At 48.5% G+C, this 16,656-nt stretch overlaps 1 long non-coding RNA gene across 1 annotated transcript in view; it reads right to left on the reverse strand.

The window, feature by feature from the left end:
• The window catches only part of LOC149914711 (uncharacterized), a 2,579-nt gene extending 586 nt beyond the window's left edge, over positions 1-1,993 (reverse strand). The window contains exon 1 of the long non-coding RNA XR_016460304.1: positions 1,823-1,993. This is a non-coding gene — a long non-coding RNA (uncharacterized LOC149914711). The remainder of the gene's footprint in view (positions 1-1,822) is intronic.
• Positions 1,994-16,656: the final 14,663 nt, after the last annotated feature.

The following is a 16,656-nucleotide window of genomic DNA, read 5'->3' on the forward strand; positions in this document are numbered from 1 at the left end:
GAATTTTAGTGCTTTTGAATTTGTCCAATTCATTTCTCCTTAGCAACAAGGAGAAGTAGTGTTTCACCCCTAACACAAATGAAATGTGAGGCAAAAGGGCAAATCATTTCAAAAGAATGAGTTAGAAAAGACACACCAGCTTGATTTATTGTTGCAAGGATATTGCCATGATCAAAGTATCTACTGAGAGAGGAGGAAGGATGGAAGGATTTGGGTATGAGTTTTCAGGATTCTGAGCAGTTCTGTGCTTGCTGTATAATCACCTAGGCCTCACAGGGTGTTCCAGTAGCTCTTCTATTATTCTTTATTTTATTGCATTAACAAGGTACTCAGCATTACTTACATCAGCATATATGATCCTTAAAACCTGGCAGAAAAGCAAGTTGTTCTGAACGTAACTTGTTAGAATACCAAGTATCATGTACATGAAAATATTTCTGGACACTTAGAGGAAAGCATGATGCACAGAAAGATACAGCAAAATAACGTTCACAAGTGTGATCTACATTTGTAAAAATATATATTTTTTTCTATTTGCTCATGTTAATGAAATTTCTATGCTCTAAAAAAACATCCCTACAGCCTATCTCAAAGTTAAAAAGGCTGAACTCTTCTAGATCTGATCGAGTTTCTACAGAATCCCAGCGAGCTGTGAGAAACGTTAAGCATTGCATGCAAATAAATGCCTTTTCTTTTTATCAAAAATGACCCTGATGGCTATGTTCCAGCTCTTCAACAAAAGGTTTTCAGAATTAAGTTTTGAGATCTGCTCATTAAAGAAAAGATCTGGCAATGGATGGTCCTTGTACTTAAGGAAATCAGCATAAATGAATTTGTTTAGAAAAAAAAATCATAGAACCATAAAATCCTTAGAGATGATTTTGTGATTCTAATGCATTTGTAGTTTTCTTGATCAGCAGCTTCATCAGATCCATTTGTCCTACCTCGCCTAGGACAGAAACACATGGCACTGGCTTGGGTCTGCAGGGTTTCCCTGCTGGTTGTTTCATCTTTGCTCTTTTTTCTGTTGCCCTCATGCCTTTGGCCAATGACATGGAGAGCTCAGTCTGATGCTTGGTGGCTGAGACCACATTGATTCTCAGGACAACCAGGAAGACGCCAACATCGTGATGGAGCCTGCAGCTCTGTGCTGTCTGTTCCACTGAGCTGCAGCACTCCTGTGACAGCTCTGTCCCTCGGAGGAGCACAGCAAACCAAGTTCCTTGCTGCCCTTCACACTAGGATGTCCCTGCCTGTGCTCAGCAGGCAGTGCTGTTCCTGGCCTCTGCTGCTGGCTGCAGGACAGCACATCCCTCTGTACTCCTGAGCACGTGGTGGGCATGCTAGGTGAACAGCTTCTGGTGGAGACAGCAAACAGCACTGGCAAGGCTGCAAGGCTCCTACAGAACCAAGGTCTTTGTCCACTTGGCTATGGTAGTTGTGTCTACTACCGAGGCTCATGAGGAGACAAGCTGTCATGACACTGGGGCCTTGCAACCCTTTAAGGTGACCAGGAGGTATCATATCATTCTCCTTCAGAACATTACAGACCGTACTTCCCATTGACCATGGAAGACCTTTGGACCTTATGTGAGGACCTCCCTTCCCAAGATCTGGAGCTATGGCTTAGACTTTCTGTTTTATCAAAGCAGCTGAGGGCTCTACTCAACACTGAAGTCACTTGCATGGGACCTTTGCCTACTTGTAATCATGATCTCCAATTACCTGCTCTAACAAGATCCTCAGGGACTTTTGTCAGTAATGGCCCCCACAGGAGCCAGTCAATGCTCAAAGACGCTTCAGCATTTCCTTTTGACTTTACCTTCATTGTGTGGTTACATCAGCCTTCTCTCAGTATCTGAAGTTAATGGACTCAGCAGCAAATATGCAGTGGGGCTCATTACAGTGCAGAAAGACCTAACAAGCATTTTCCTCAAGTCATCCAGACTTGTCCAGTTAATTATTAAGGTTTCAAGGTTGTAGATGAAGAGAAAACTTCCTAGAATAATAATAATAATAAAAAAGAGTTATCACATTTAAGGTTTTTTTAATTACTTTTTTGGTTAATTTAAGAAGTGATTGAAGCTTTCTTCATTTTATAGTTTTCCCAGGCTGTCTCCTAAGGAGGTCTGGACAAGTAACTGCATGGGCAACCTTGCTCCCCACTTCCCTTCTTTACCACCTCATTCATGAGTCACCTGAGACTTGCATCACTTTCCTTACAGCAGATGTCTACGCTGAATTCTACAGATTTTTCCAGCTCCTTTGTAGAAATGTACACTTTCTTCCCTTGGAGGACTGGCTGCACACAGGTAGAGAAGGTTTTTTTAAAAAATTATTATCTTTATTATCTGTAGTAGAGACAAAGAACAGGAAAACACATTCCTAAACTGTAAGCCAAAACCAAGCTGCCTCCAATAAGGTTCACCTTCCACAAGGAATAACTGTACAAGAAATTTTGACACTGAGAGATAGGAAATGATAAATAGCAAAACAAATACAGAGTTGGCAGTAAGGATGATGATAGAGATGATGGGAAGACAGACAAGGTTAAACAGTTCCAAGAAGCAACTGGGTATTTGAGAGATATCTGTACAATCAAAGAGTAAGGGGAAGGAAAATATGCACAGAAATGGGAAGTACATATGTCTGAATAGTTACTTGAAATTCAACTTCTGACATGGTTTGTTTCTTCAGGGCAGGTGGAAATACATAAAAGAATACAAAGTATACTGGGTAAGAGACAGAGTACTAGCAATGCAGGTACAGGGGAATATCAATATTCTTTTCTTTTGCCTAACCTTCCAGCCACTTTTTTATCAGGTGAAGAATACACTGTCCAAGCCATGGGCTGCCAGCTTCTCTAGGAGAATAGCATGGGAGACAGTGTCAAAGGCTTTGTTGAAGACTAGGTAGATTATGTCAACAGCCTTTCCCTCATCCACCAGGCTGGTCACCTGGTCATAGAAGGAAATCAGATTGATCAGGCAGGATCTGCCTTTAATGAACCTATGCTGGCTAGGACTGATCCCCCAACTGTCCCAAACATGCCATGTGATTTCTCTCAAAATGATCTGCTCCATAATCTGCTCATATCAGAGCAGGTCAGGCTGACAGCCTGTAGTCCCCCAGATCCTCCTGATGCCTCTTGTAGATGAGAGTAACATTCGCAAGGCTCCAATAAATCTGGAACCTCCCCAGTTGATCAGGACTGCTTATAAATGATGGAAAGTGGCTTAATAATAACTTCTGCCAGCTCCCTCAGTACCCTTCAGTGTATTCCATCTGGTCCCATAGACTTACGACAGTCCAATTATCAGGTTACTGTTTCTTCCTGAATTGTGGGGGGCTTATTCTGCTCTCCATCTCCATTTTCCAGCTTAGGGGATGAGTACACTGAGGATAACAGGCTTGACTATTAAAGACAGAAGTGCCATGTGCTGATAACCTTGGGCATGGCCAGGAGAGGGAGATAGAGCCTTCTACAAATTACTGTGTCAAACAGATCCCCAACACAGGAATGACATCAGCAAGCTAAAGCAAGTTTAGCAAAAGGTCATGAAGGCCAAGCTAGAGCACTTGGCATGTCAGGAGAGACTGATGGAGATGAGCTTGGCCATCCTGGAGAAGGGAAAGCTGAAGAGAATCTCATTGCAGCCTGCCAGAACCTATAAGGACATCATGCATAATACTGCGCCAGCTCTGAAATATGGTGTGCAGTGGGAGGATGAAAGACAAAGGCCATTGTGTGAAACTGGAGATGTTCAGCCTGGAGATCAGGAAAAGCTTTTTCACCCAGAACAATAATGGACATTTGCTGGTTAGGGTCTACAGAGGAGCCTGCTGTCAAGGCCTTCTTGTTTCAAATATAGGAAACATCTCACTTGCAGGCTGTCATCATGATGGGAAATTTCAACCACCAGATATCTGCTGGAAAACAACACAGCAAGCTGTAAGCAATCCAGGAGACTCATGAAGTGCACTGAGAGTGTTCCTGGTCCAGATACTGGACAAATTGTCCAGAGGAAAAGCATTACTGGACTTGGTGCTCACTGACACAGAGGATCTCATTAAATAAATTAAGATTGGATGCACGCTGAGTTGTAGAGACCAGGCTCAGGTCAGCTCTGTGATCTCAAGGAATATGAGCCTGTCAAAAAACAGGTTTGGTAGAGGTAAAATTATACCAGCAATTTGAACTTAGTTCTGGTCTTTTATAATACTCTGTATTGTATTATTTGAGGATATCAGAATCGGTTACTTTAAATTCTGTAGATCTGTGGTAAGCAGGCCCACTGATTACCCAGGGGCCAATCTGTATTTTCTCCCCTAGTTTGACTTGGAGTGTAGTTTCTGGTGAGAGACATTTCAACTCCACTCATCTGTTGAGTATGTTTCATTTTCATGTATGACTAAAGTGGAGAAATTTAAGGTCCTTCTGTTTTGTGGTGTTTCATGGTTACAGAGCACAGTCCCAAGGGTCACCACCAGGAAAACTGCTAACTCCATGTTGTAGCAGGGTTTCTATGTATTTATTAAGAGGTGCTGCAGTGTGAGTGTGTGGGGCTAGGAGAGGCTGTGTAGTTGGGTCAGGTTTAATCATATCTATTCTGAACCCGAATGATAGCCCTATTTTATGTTGCTGCCTTTGACAAGTCACAATAGTGGGTTTTATCAGGATGAAATTATAGCAGCAATCCCTCTTATCAGTGACACAATGCTTTGCAGCTATGGAGTCTGAGAAAATATTAGATATTACTATCCATTTAACTTTTTCATTTGTTGATCCATTGATCAATCTACACGTCATCTGAATTTCTTATCTGGCTATTTCTTCTCCTTCTGGCCACAAATCAAAGAGTACAAAGATTGTACAAAGGTCAGGATAGCGCTCAGTATTACTTATCCTCCTGACAGAGTAATTCTAAAATCTAGGTTATTCAACCTCATGCAGTTTATTCAGGATTCCTATGAATGCCAAAGAGAGAGGAAATATGGTTGTCCATACTTATCCAGCGTGGTTAGAAAAGTCACCAGATGATTTCTGCTGTGCCAATGTCAGCCCACATGGCTTCTGAATGTGTGTGGGTTTTGTCACATGCAGTGAGGTTGTGTATGGCAAAACACCCAATTAGAACTGGAAAAAGCCTCTGGACACTGTCCAGTTCAACCGCTTCCTATCTTCAGCTAGAGCAGAATTTCCAGGACTGTGTTTAAACATCTTTTGGATATCTCCAAAACATATGTGGACATCCAGCTGTAGTAATCTACAATCCACAATAAACAAGTGTTTTCCTAAAACTCTCATGAAACTTCATGTGTTTCACCTGGAACTCTCTGCCCCTTGACCTGTTGCTGAGCTTAACTGGGAAGAGCCTGGCTCCCCCTCAGGTCCTCCCATTAGATGTTTATATACACTGACATACTTCTCCTTGGAGCCTTCTTTTCTCCAGGCTGAGCAGCAACTGCTCTCTTAGCCTCCCCTCTCATAAAGGATGCCCCAGTCCAATTCGAAGGCCTTTGCAGGACTTGCCCCACTAAATTCACATCCTTTTCATATTGCAGAGCCCAGTTCTGTACTGGTCACTGTTCAGCAGAATTTGCTTTACTAGCGCTGAGTTGAGAAAAACAAACACTTCCCTTTATCTGCTCATCCAGGAGCTGTTATTCTTTCTGCAGAACCAGCACATCACTATTTCATGGTCAGCTTGTTGCCCATGTGGACCTCAAGGTCCTTTCCTGCCAAGGCGCAGGGCAGCTCCCAGTCAGCCACCACCCCCTCCCATGCTGATGCAGGGGTTATTTCACCCCGTGTGCAGGGTCTCATGCAGAGACTGGAAGATTACTTGGCAGTTCATGCTGGCAGGGAGAGCTGGGAGGAGGAGCATCCCGCAGTATAGAGGGTGAGTTCAATAGGTGATTATCTCCTCCTAAGTACATAGCCCTCGTCCTCTAATTACAGGATTAGCGCCCTCTGAGAATAGAGACCTTAGCCATCGTAACCACCTGATAGAGAGCTATGCAATGAAACAGGTTAAAAAGTCACAGGGACTAAAAGGACAGAGCAGAGGAACTATATTCTGCCCTCAAAGAGACAGTTTCTACCACAGAAGAAAACACAAGATCCAAGGCAAGCAGTAACCATCCCATCACTAACAGGCTGACAGCAAGAACTCAAAGGAAAGGAATGGATGGAGGCAAGTTGGTGCTGAGGGCTGCAAGCAAAACCCCTTCTTGCCTACTCCATCCACCAGGTGCTTCTGTAGAACAGACACGAGGATCTGGGATAGATACTGAAATAGCTGAGCTTTTACAGCATGCAGACCAATGTGAATGATTGTGGGTGACATTCATTTTGGTGTTTGTTACTTAATGCTTGATCTGGAGATCAAGTTGGATCAGTGCTTGATCTGGAATGCAACACATCAGAGCACAAGTGACCAAGCATGCAGAGATAAGCTTAAGACAGCCAATGCCCATTTTGAGTTGAATTTGGCAAGGGACTTAAAGGGTGAATAAAAGACCTCCACAAGTACATAAGAGCAAAGGAAAGGGTAGGAAAATGTAGTCTCACTGGAAGACAGGTCAGGAGTTTTGTTAACAAATGAAACAGAAAAGCCTGAAATACACACTGTCTTCCTCAACTCAGTCTTCTCTGCTAAGACAGAACTTTGGGTATCCAAGGGCCCTGATACCAGAGAAAAACCCAGAGCAAGGAAGACTTCCTCTTGCTAGGGATCATCGGGTTAAACAAACTGGACATCTATAAATCCATGGGCTCTGGTTAGCTGCATCCATGTGTGCTGAGGAAGCTGAAAGACATCACTGTGAAGCCACTCTCAATGTCCTTTGCAATGTCATAGAGACTGGGAATGTTTCCCAAAGACTGGAAGCATGCAAATGTCAGTCATATCTTTAAGACCTGCAAGTATCTGAAGGGCCAGTCACCATTCCCTAGGCATTCTCCTAGTCAGCTGACACAATATAAATTAGATAAATGGCAAGTGATATAGACCGAAAATGACCGAATATCAAGGCTCACACTGTGATGACTGATATCACAAAGTCCAGGTGGACATTTTTGCTTTGTTTCCCAGAGGCTGATACTAGGTGTTATACTCTCTAACCTCTTCACTAAGACTCTAGACAAAGGGGCACAATGGAGGTCTCCAGCACCACGGTCTGCTCTAAGCAACAGTAAGGTGATAATAGGGTCACAGTGATCAGTAATTTCTCTAGACCCAGTGCTGGTGTGCATTCATGGTGATTTCTTCCCCTTAAGAAAGTAAGAATTTTCCTTTTCTACCTTTTCAGTTTCATTTGCTCATTGCCCTTTGTTCTTTCCCCACTTTCCTTCACTCAGGTCTGGTCACCACATCTACTCTGACCAAACACAACTGTATGCGGTTTGACTGGGATGGAGTTAACGTTCTTCATGGCAGCCTATTAATTAGCACAGCAGCTCAGACAAGGAGGTAACATTCATTCTGTGTACACTGATCTGAGGCAAGAGGAATCCAGCTCCTGTGTGTCTGTGAGGTACATAGCAGGGGCAGTTGAATCCCTCTTCAGCTGCAAACTACTGATGAGAGCAGAGATGCCCACAATGAATCACAGGGAAGAGATCGCTGCCTGCCACTGCCCGGTGTGCTGCCTGACAATAGGGTAAGAGATTCCAGAGGGAAACACAGCACCTCCTGCATACCACCAGCACACCCTGGGAGAGCAATTCCTGCAGTGGGAGTCTGTGCAGTGCTAGAGAGTGTCGGTAACAATTCCTTCAGCTTGCTTCAATGTGAGTTCTTCAGGAGGGGCCCTGCTGCTTTTCAGGAGCTGTGAGCCCCGGAGCCTCAGGGACATCTCCAGGGACATTGGTTTGGGGCATAGAAAGTGATGCCTCGAGCTGCACCTCTGCTGCTGAGCTGGGCTGTGTTTTCTGAGAAGCAGGGAGCTGCTGGCAAACAGCAGTGCTGCAGACAGACAGTTCTGTGCAGGATCTGCTCTTCTGCACCAAGAGCTGGGGCCTGCAGCTGGCACAGGGAGAGCAGGGAAGGAGAGAGGTGTTAAAGGCTATGTGGGAGAACTCCTCAGTGTTCTTCACACAGTAAGTCTGGCTGAAGGGAAGGCAGATGCAAAACCATTGATATATGCACTTGAAGTTAGCATATCCCAATGCTTGTAGGATCTTTTGGTAGTGCTCCCATCACTTTTCCATCACAAAGGAGGAGATCCTGCTTCAGGTTAGTGATTCCCTGGTTCAGTCAGTGCAGTCGGGGGTGCACTGGGTGCCCAGGGCAGAAATCCTGCAGACAGGGTCCCTGCTGTGCCCCAGAGGCTGTGTGTCCGGGCAGGGACTGTGCCGAGTGCCAGGCTCAGCACTCAGCCTGCCTGGGGAGCTGCCATGAATTTGGGCCACAGGAAAGAGAAGACCTTTTCTGATTCTTGGCCTTGTTTCCAAGAAGGGCAGTGGGGAATGGAATAGGCTTTGAGGCTCCTGCACTGAGAGATGAGGAAATCTGGCAGAGATACCTGGAAGTGCCATAAAAGATTTGTCCCTGGTCACCACAGAACATCCGTTGGTTGGCGAGGACATCATTTCTGTGCCCTGCTGCTTAGCTCCAGCAGGCATGGAAGTGCCCCTTGGCAGCACGTTGTTAATGCAGGACAGAGCTGTACACAGAGCAGGTAGGGTGGGATCTGTGAGCACAGGTAACAGGAAGTATGGGGACAGAGAAGCAGCTCCCATCAGGCACAGCTACAGGCAGCAGAGATGCACAGGCTGTGGGAAGGAACTTGCCATGGGAGGGGGATTCTGGCACCTCCTGGCTGTGCCCTGCCATGCAGATGCTTTCTCTGGAGCAGCCCTTCCCTGGTCTCTCCCACTCCCCCAAGCCATGGGGTCTCAGGCAAGCATCACCAGTACAGCAGCCAGAGCCCAGAAGAGAAGCTCCCATGCTCTGTCTGTGTGTGCCCCTCTTCCCTTGATAGGAACCCTGTGGCATGTCACTGTGATCCACTTTGGACCGACTGAGGCAGCTGTAGGGGAGGAGGGGAGGATTTGGTCATCATTCAGACACCAGCCCAGTGGTCCTGCTGTGCAGCTGTGCCTGAAGGAACAATGACCAAGTGTCCTCCAGATACTGCACTGTGTGGAGCTTTAAGGTATGCAGCTGTGTCTATGGGGCATCCTTCGGGGCTGCATGCTGCTCTCCAGGAGTATGCAGCTTTCTCACTGCATCTTTGTGTTACCTAGGTGACTCATAGAGGACACACCTCAGTGCTAAGGCCACGTAGATGCTGCTGGATGGCTCTCCTGTGTGCAGACAGAAATGAGGCCTCTGTATTCCTGGCTAGGAGGGAAGAGCTGAGGTCCTGCTTAGACATCCCAAGGAAAGGACGATTCTGTCACGCTGCACACTGACCCCAGAGTCCCTGCTGCACCCAGAACAAGGTAACACCTGAGCGTGACCATCCTGCAGCTTACAGAGGTATGACACAGCACAGCTGGGAACAGGGTGGATGGGCAGAGCTGCTCTCCTCACTCTTCACCAGGGGACGGTCAGTTTGCCTCCTGGAACCCATAGGATTTCCCTTGGAGTCCACATTAAAGTCATGGATTTCAACTACCCAACACCTCTTCTAAGAGCTATGGGGACAGCTGTAATAAAATAAACCAAATAAAATCCCCTCAGCTCTTCTCTGCAGCTGGAGAGTTGAAAGAAACAGCACAGAAAAGCTCAGTGATATTACAAGCAGAGTGAATCTGAGTTTCCCCCCACATTCCTCTTTCCCTTCTGCTGCATGAGAGGAAGGGCTTCTCTGAAACCCGCAGCAGCCTCTGTTCCTAATGGCACTCTCAGCACAGCCAGAGATCAAGACAGTTGCAGAAAGGTTCTCCTGAAAAATTTAAGGCTCTGTGTGAGGGGTTGCTGTAAGGCTTGTGAAGTTTTCTTCAGATAAACCTGTTTAAACTTCATATGTCATTTTCATCAGAAAACTATGTAGAAATGTACAATGGCAGGTTTATCACCAAGCCTAGCCTGTCTCGTTCTCCTTGAACTGGCCCAAACTAAACAAATGTCCAACAACACCTTCCCCACAGAGTTCCTCCTCCTGCCATTCACAGATGTGGGAGCTGCAGCTCCTGAAGAGGCCTATAGGAAACCTGAGGAGGACTTCTTATAAGGGCATGTAGTGACAGGACAAGGAGACATGGCTTTAAACTGGATGTGTTAGATTTAAACTAGATATTAGGAAGAAATTCTTTGCAGTGAGGGTGGTGAGACACTGGCACAGGTTCCATCACTTTTCCATCACAAAGGAGGAGATCCTGCTTCAGGTTAGTGATTCCCTGGTTCAGTCAGTGCAGTCGGGGGTGCACTGGGTGCCCAGGGCAGAAATCCTGCAGACAGGGTCCCTGCTGTGCCCCAGAGGCTGTGTGTCCGGGCAGGGACTGTGCCGAGTGCTGTCCTATCTGCAGATCTTCAGGGCCGTGCTGAGGATGCCCTCAGAGCAGGGATGGCACAGAGACTTCTCCACGTGCCTCCCTCACCTGGCTGTGGTCTTGCTCTTTGTCAGCACTTTCACGTTCGCCTATCTCAAACCCCCCTCCATTTCATCCCCATCTCTTGACCTGTTGGTGGCAGTTCTGTATTCAGTGGTGCCTCCAGCAGTGAACCCCCTCATCTACAGCATGAGGAACCAGGAGCTCAAAAACACAGTGAGGAAATTCAGAGGAATTCCATGGTGTATCCAAAATTATTAGGACAATCTTTGTTTTTATTTACTTTCATTGCTATTTCCTCATACTTGGATTAAGATTTAAATACTTTTACATTTAAATTCTTAGTCTCCTATCTGTTCACTTTTTTACCCAGTCATGTCATTACAAGTCCAAATTGAAAACTGGGACTCTGTGATCCTAACAAAGTTCAAAAAGTCCAAGTGCAATATGTTGCCTTGGGTTGGGGCAAACACAGACATATGTGCAGATCGGGAGACCTCACTGATAGCAACCCTACTGAGAAGGACTTCTGTCCTCCAGAGTTCTGGTGGATGAAAAGCTGGACGTGAGCCAGCAGTGCGTGCTTGCAGCCCCGAAGGCCACCTGCATCCTGGGCTGCATCAACAGAGGGGTGACCAGCAGGATGAGGGAGATGATTGTCCCTCTTTACAAAGATGATCAGAGGCCTGAATGTCCCACCTCTGGAGGAGTTCAGGACCAGGTTGGATGGGGCTCTTGGTAACCTGATGTAGTTTGAGCTACATTATCTTTAAGGTCTCTTCGAATCCTAAACATCCTATGATTCTATAATTCTATGATCTTGTGTACCTGCAGAACCAGGCTCCCTGTGTAGATGAACACAATGAAGAAGACAGCAGAAATTCTTTTGTCTCTGCTCCTATGTCTCCCTCATCCTCCTGAGCAACCCACATATGTGGGAGAGTTTCAAGGAGCCAGGAACCCATCTGCCACATGGAGCAGCAAACCTGGTGTCCCTGTGGTCTGCCCCTTAATGCCTGTTGAGCTCTTGCTCTCTGCTACCTTTGAGTTGGGGCTGCTGTTTTCCTGAAACCGTGGCCATGAGCAGCAGCAGGATGTGGTTTTTGAGCATTGCTCTCCCTCCACTTCCTTGCTCTCCTATTGTGCCTCTCCATTCCTGTTAGTATTCAGGTCTCAAATGACTTGATAGCAGTCCAGTTGTCTCTACAGTAGCATACCTAACTAAAGGCCTGCTCAGGACAGAGCCAGAATCCAGGCCTCTTTCAAAGCTGTTGTCAGCAATGCACACAAGGAGCTGCTCTCTGCTCTTTTGTTGTCTGGGGTTCTCCACGGACTGAAGAACACAGGCTTACAGTCCAACAGTGATCTGCCAGTGACCAGTCACTGGACCAAGGGCTCCCTTCTCAGTGGCACTTGTTCATACAGACAACAAATATTTGTTGACTTATCTGGAGAGTGATTCAGTACAGACTTTTTGAAGCCCTGTGGGTCAGATCTGGTTCAGCATTCAACTGCCCTTTGTGACATTAGAGGCACCCCATGCTCCTGCCAAGCACTGTCCTTGGCTGCAGAGCCATTAGCACAGATGGTAAGAAGCAGCAGAGATCTCCATCCATCTGTGTCTGCTGCCCACCCTGAGCAGCATAACCTGGGCAGGGTCACCCTGGTCCTTTGGGCACCACAGATCCATCAATGCAGAGCAGTACCACCAGATCAGGGCCTTGGGGAGAACACGGGGAGGGAACCAGGAGCAGTCAGCCAGGCCAGCACAGAAAAGTTGCCCTGGACAAGGCTCTCCAGGAGCAGGGATGACCCTGAAGAAGAGCAAGAGAGCATTTCTGTGCCTTCAGGGAGGGACAGGTGAGAAAGAGAAAGCTATTTTTGCAGGCATTTGCTGGAGGCAGGCTGTGCTGGGCCAGGACTCTTGTGCTAGGCTGAGAAGAGGACGGCACAAGCAGTCTGTGCTGGGGGTCTTCTGGGCCTGGAGCTTCACTGACCTCTGCCTCCTCAGGCCACAGCCCCAGCCTAGTAGCTGCTGTGTCTTCAGAGTTTCTGGGCTGTGGTGGCATTGCATACCCAGTGGTGGGCACTGCCATTGGGCTGCTGGGCTGAGCTGGGTTGGGGAGAGGGCAGGGGGTGGGAAGAGCTGGGGAAGAACTGGGATGTTCCCAACAGAAGGGAACACCACCGTTAGCTGAGCCGTTAGTGTGCAGGGTGAGAATTTGCACAAGGGCTTTGTGGAGCAGATCCAGAGATTAGGGATGTGGTAGTGAGGGTCTGGCGCCCAGAAGATATCGCGTTGTACGGGAAGACAGGGTCCCCCTCCCGATAGCCAATAGCGTTCAGTGCCCAGGTTATATAAGGCTGTTTCTCCCGCCAATAAACGCCATTTGCCGTCCACCACATTGGTGTCAGCGAGCCGATGGACCGAGCGACCTGGGATTGGTCGCCGTGCCGTTCCCGAACCAGGTCGCCACGCCTACGATAGGCAACAAGTGGTGCCAAAACCCGGGATTCGCCTGGACGGGTGAACGGCGGCCGGAGCGGCAGGACCAGGCCGGCGGGGAGGACGCTCCCGGACCAACAAGGAGGATGGAAGTCCTTGTGAAGGTCGTATCGCAGTTAGATAAGCAGTGGGGCATCGATTGTAAGCCCAAAGATTTTACTCTCGCTATTGCGAGGCTTTTGCGAATTGGGGTCATTGACCAGCCGGTGGATATTCTCCACCCCGAAGTGTGGGATAAATGCACTAAAGCGTTAACTGAGGAGACGATGTCCTCGGGCTGTGGGAGAAGCCTAGAGTCGTGGGGGAGAGTCGCGCGGGCCCTGCGCAGGGCCATGCGGGAGCGGGAGAGCTGGAGGGCGGCAGAGAGCCGTTTGTTGGCCGCCCCGGGACTGGGAGTCGGGGCGGCCACGCGGACTTTGCACCCCTCTGACGATGACGATTACATGTCCTCTCAATCGAACCCCGACCCGCCCACGGAGGGACAGAAACGTGCTAAATCCTTCTGGGGTGGGTTAATCGAGGAGGCCAGGGCTGCCGCGGAGAAATCGGAGCCCGAGGAAATTTGGGCTCGACCGCCCCCCTATGCGCCCCAAGATGGCGCCGAGCCAGGAGAGGGAGGGCGGGGGGAGGACGCCCTTGGCGGGAACATCGAGGAGGTGTTAGATAAAGGCGGTGGGAGCGACCGGGAAGGTGAGGGGAGCGTGAGTGAAGGGTGGAAAGCCAATCAGAGCGGCCGTCTGAAGAAAAGCCGCTGTGGGGCGAACATCCCGCTGGGCAGAGGGCGGGACGAACCAAGAGGGAGGGAACGGCCTGCCCGCAAGGGAAGCGGGCGGGGCCGGAGCCTAACAAAATGGTACGGGAAACCGGAAGTGGCCGCTCAGTCCGGCTCTGACTCCGGGTCAGACACTAGCTGGGACGAGTGGTTCGCAATTGACTTAAACTCGGAGGAGGAGGGAACGAATACGAACAGAGTTAAGAGCCGAAATATTCCCATCCAAATTAAAGAGAAACCGCGAGGGGGAGAAATCCCTCTTACAGACTGGAGGAAAATAAAGATTGCATGTGCTGACTGGGCCCCATCGGCCAAACTAGCGTTCCCAGTCCGGGTGATGGATGGGGGACAGAGGGTCCACTCGCCGATAAACCCTAGGGATATACAAGCAATTGTTAAGGCAATTGCAGATAAAGGGCTTAACTCAGCTATGGTCTCCACCCTTATAGATGGTGTTTTTGGGGGAGATGATATGCTCCCATTTGACATAAAACAAACCTGTAGACTAATTTTTGATGGAGCAGGGATGATTGTTTTTAAACAAGAATGGGAAGATAACTGTGCAAGACAACTAGCTCAAGTAACTGGGGCAGATCACCCACTACATGGTTCCAGCCTGCAGCGGCTGATGGGTACAGACCCAACAGTGATTACCCCCCAAGCGCAGGCCCTGGGCCTGCGGGCCCATGAAGTTATGACAACTACTCGTGCAGCCAGAGACGCTATTCGCACAGCCTCTAAAGTTATCGTTAAGCCATCGCCATGGTCCACCATAAGACAAAATGAAAGTGAGAGCTTTACACAATTTGTGGATCGCCTCCAGGCAGCAGTCGACTCCTCGACCCTGCCCGCGGAAGCGAAAGGCCCAGTTCTTGCAGACTGCTTACGTCAGCAGTGTAATTCGGCAACCAAAGAGGTCCTACGGTCACTGCCAGTAGGGTCAAGTATTGCGGACATGATTAAGCATGTCGTAAAGGAAGAGCATCTAGCCCCCATTCAGATGGCTGTTCGCACCGCAATAGCTAATGTGATGGCATGTTTTAAATGTGGCCAGGCGGGCCACGTTGTGGCAAACTGCCCTCAGTTGGGGGATCTGCCAGCAGCGCTCCCCCCGCACAAAAATCAACCCAGAGGTCCATGTTGGGTCTGTGGAAAGAAAGGACATTTCGCCAAGGAATGCAGATCTAGAAACCAGGGAAACGGGAGGGGGAGAGGGCACCCAGGCCGCGCACAGCCCTCTCCCAATTGGGACACGAGGCGGCCCAGTTACGTCAACCCCAGATGGGGCAAGACGCCCCCGAACCCACTGCTCCCTCGAGAAGCAACCAATTTTATGGTTCAACCAGCGACCCAGTCAAACCTGTCCCTACCTCAGGGACAGCAAGAACCACCTCCTGGGGGCGAGACCCCAGGGTGGCCCTGCCAGTAAGGTGTGACAACCCGCCGGTGGTGTGGGGGATTTGTTCACTCTATAATACCTTAAATAGCACCACCATTAGTGTCCCTTTTCTGATTGATACCGGAGCAGATGTCACAGTTATTCCTGAGACAGATTGGCCCCCACATTGGAAATTGGAAGACGCCCCCATGGTGGGCGGAGTTGGGGGATTAACCCGAGCTCGGAGGAGTGCTCATCTGGTAGCGATCACGCTCCACACTGAAAAGGGACCGGAGAAAGTTATTACCCTTTTCCCATATGTCATGCCAGGAGTCCCACCCCTGTTGGGGAGGGATGCTCTAGCCCTATTGAAAGCCAGGGTGACAAATTTACCATAAGGGCCACTGCTGCATACCCACTCCCGCCAATTAGACTGACGTGGAAATCGTCCGACCCAGTGTGGGTCGAGCAGTGGCCCCTGTCAAAGCCTCGAATGGACGCCCTTCTTGAACTAGTCGACCGCGAACTACAGCGAGGTCATATTGAGCCTTCCATTAGCCCATGGAACACCCCAGTTTTTGTAATATCCAAACGAACTGGCGAGGGGTTTCGCCTCCTCCATGACCTACGTGAAGTAAATAAAAGAATCCAACCAATGGGTCCTGTTCAAACATTGCTGCCCATGAACTCTATGATACCAAAAGGACTACCCTGTGCTGTCCTTGATATTAAGGACTGTTTTTTCTCGATACCTCTGCATGAGGGGGACAAGGAACGGTTTGCTTTTTCTATCGTGTTCCCAAACAGCCAACGCCCCAACCTACGTTTCCAGTGGAAAGTGCTGCCTCAAGGAATGGTCAACTCGCCTACTATCTGCCAGATTACAGTGGATCGGGCATTGGCACCGGTTCGACACAGTAACCCGACTGCAACCATCATTCAATACATGGATGATATCTTAATTGCTGCACCGTCAGGGAGCCAGGTGGACCAGTTGGTGTCAATGGTCTCAGAAATTCTGAAAACAAATGGGTTCGAAATTGCAAGCGCGAAAATTAAAAGAGGACCATGTGTGACTTTTTTGGGAGTGGGGATCACAAGTTCTTACGTGACCCCCCCCCAGATAAAAATCCATCGAGACGTCAAGACACTCCATGATGTGCAACAGCTAGTAGGGTCCTTGCAATGGCTCCGCAACACTGTCCTGATCCCTCCCGAAATCATGGCCCCCCTGTACGATCTTCTAAAAGGAAAAAACCCATGGGAGCAAAAAACTCTAACGACGGAAGCAATGAATTCCCTTGATTTTATCGAGCAACAGGCATCATCAAGCACGCTCGCGAGATGGAATCCAGATGTACCACTTGACCTGTATGTGCATTTTACTGAGGGAGGAGGAGTAGGGGCACTAGCCCAGGGGCCTCCTGAAAGAGCTCAACCAATACAATGGATAGTTCTGGGAAAACCGTCACGTGCATTCTCTCCAGGAGTTGAGT

Source organism: Phasianus colchicus, chromosome 28 (assembly GCF_987193195.1).
Source record: "Phasianus colchicus chromosome 28, bPhaCol1.hap1.1, whole genome shotgun sequence".
Classification (NCBI taxonomy): Eukaryota; Metazoa; Chordata; class Aves; order Galliformes; family Phasianidae; genus Phasianus; species Phasianus colchicus.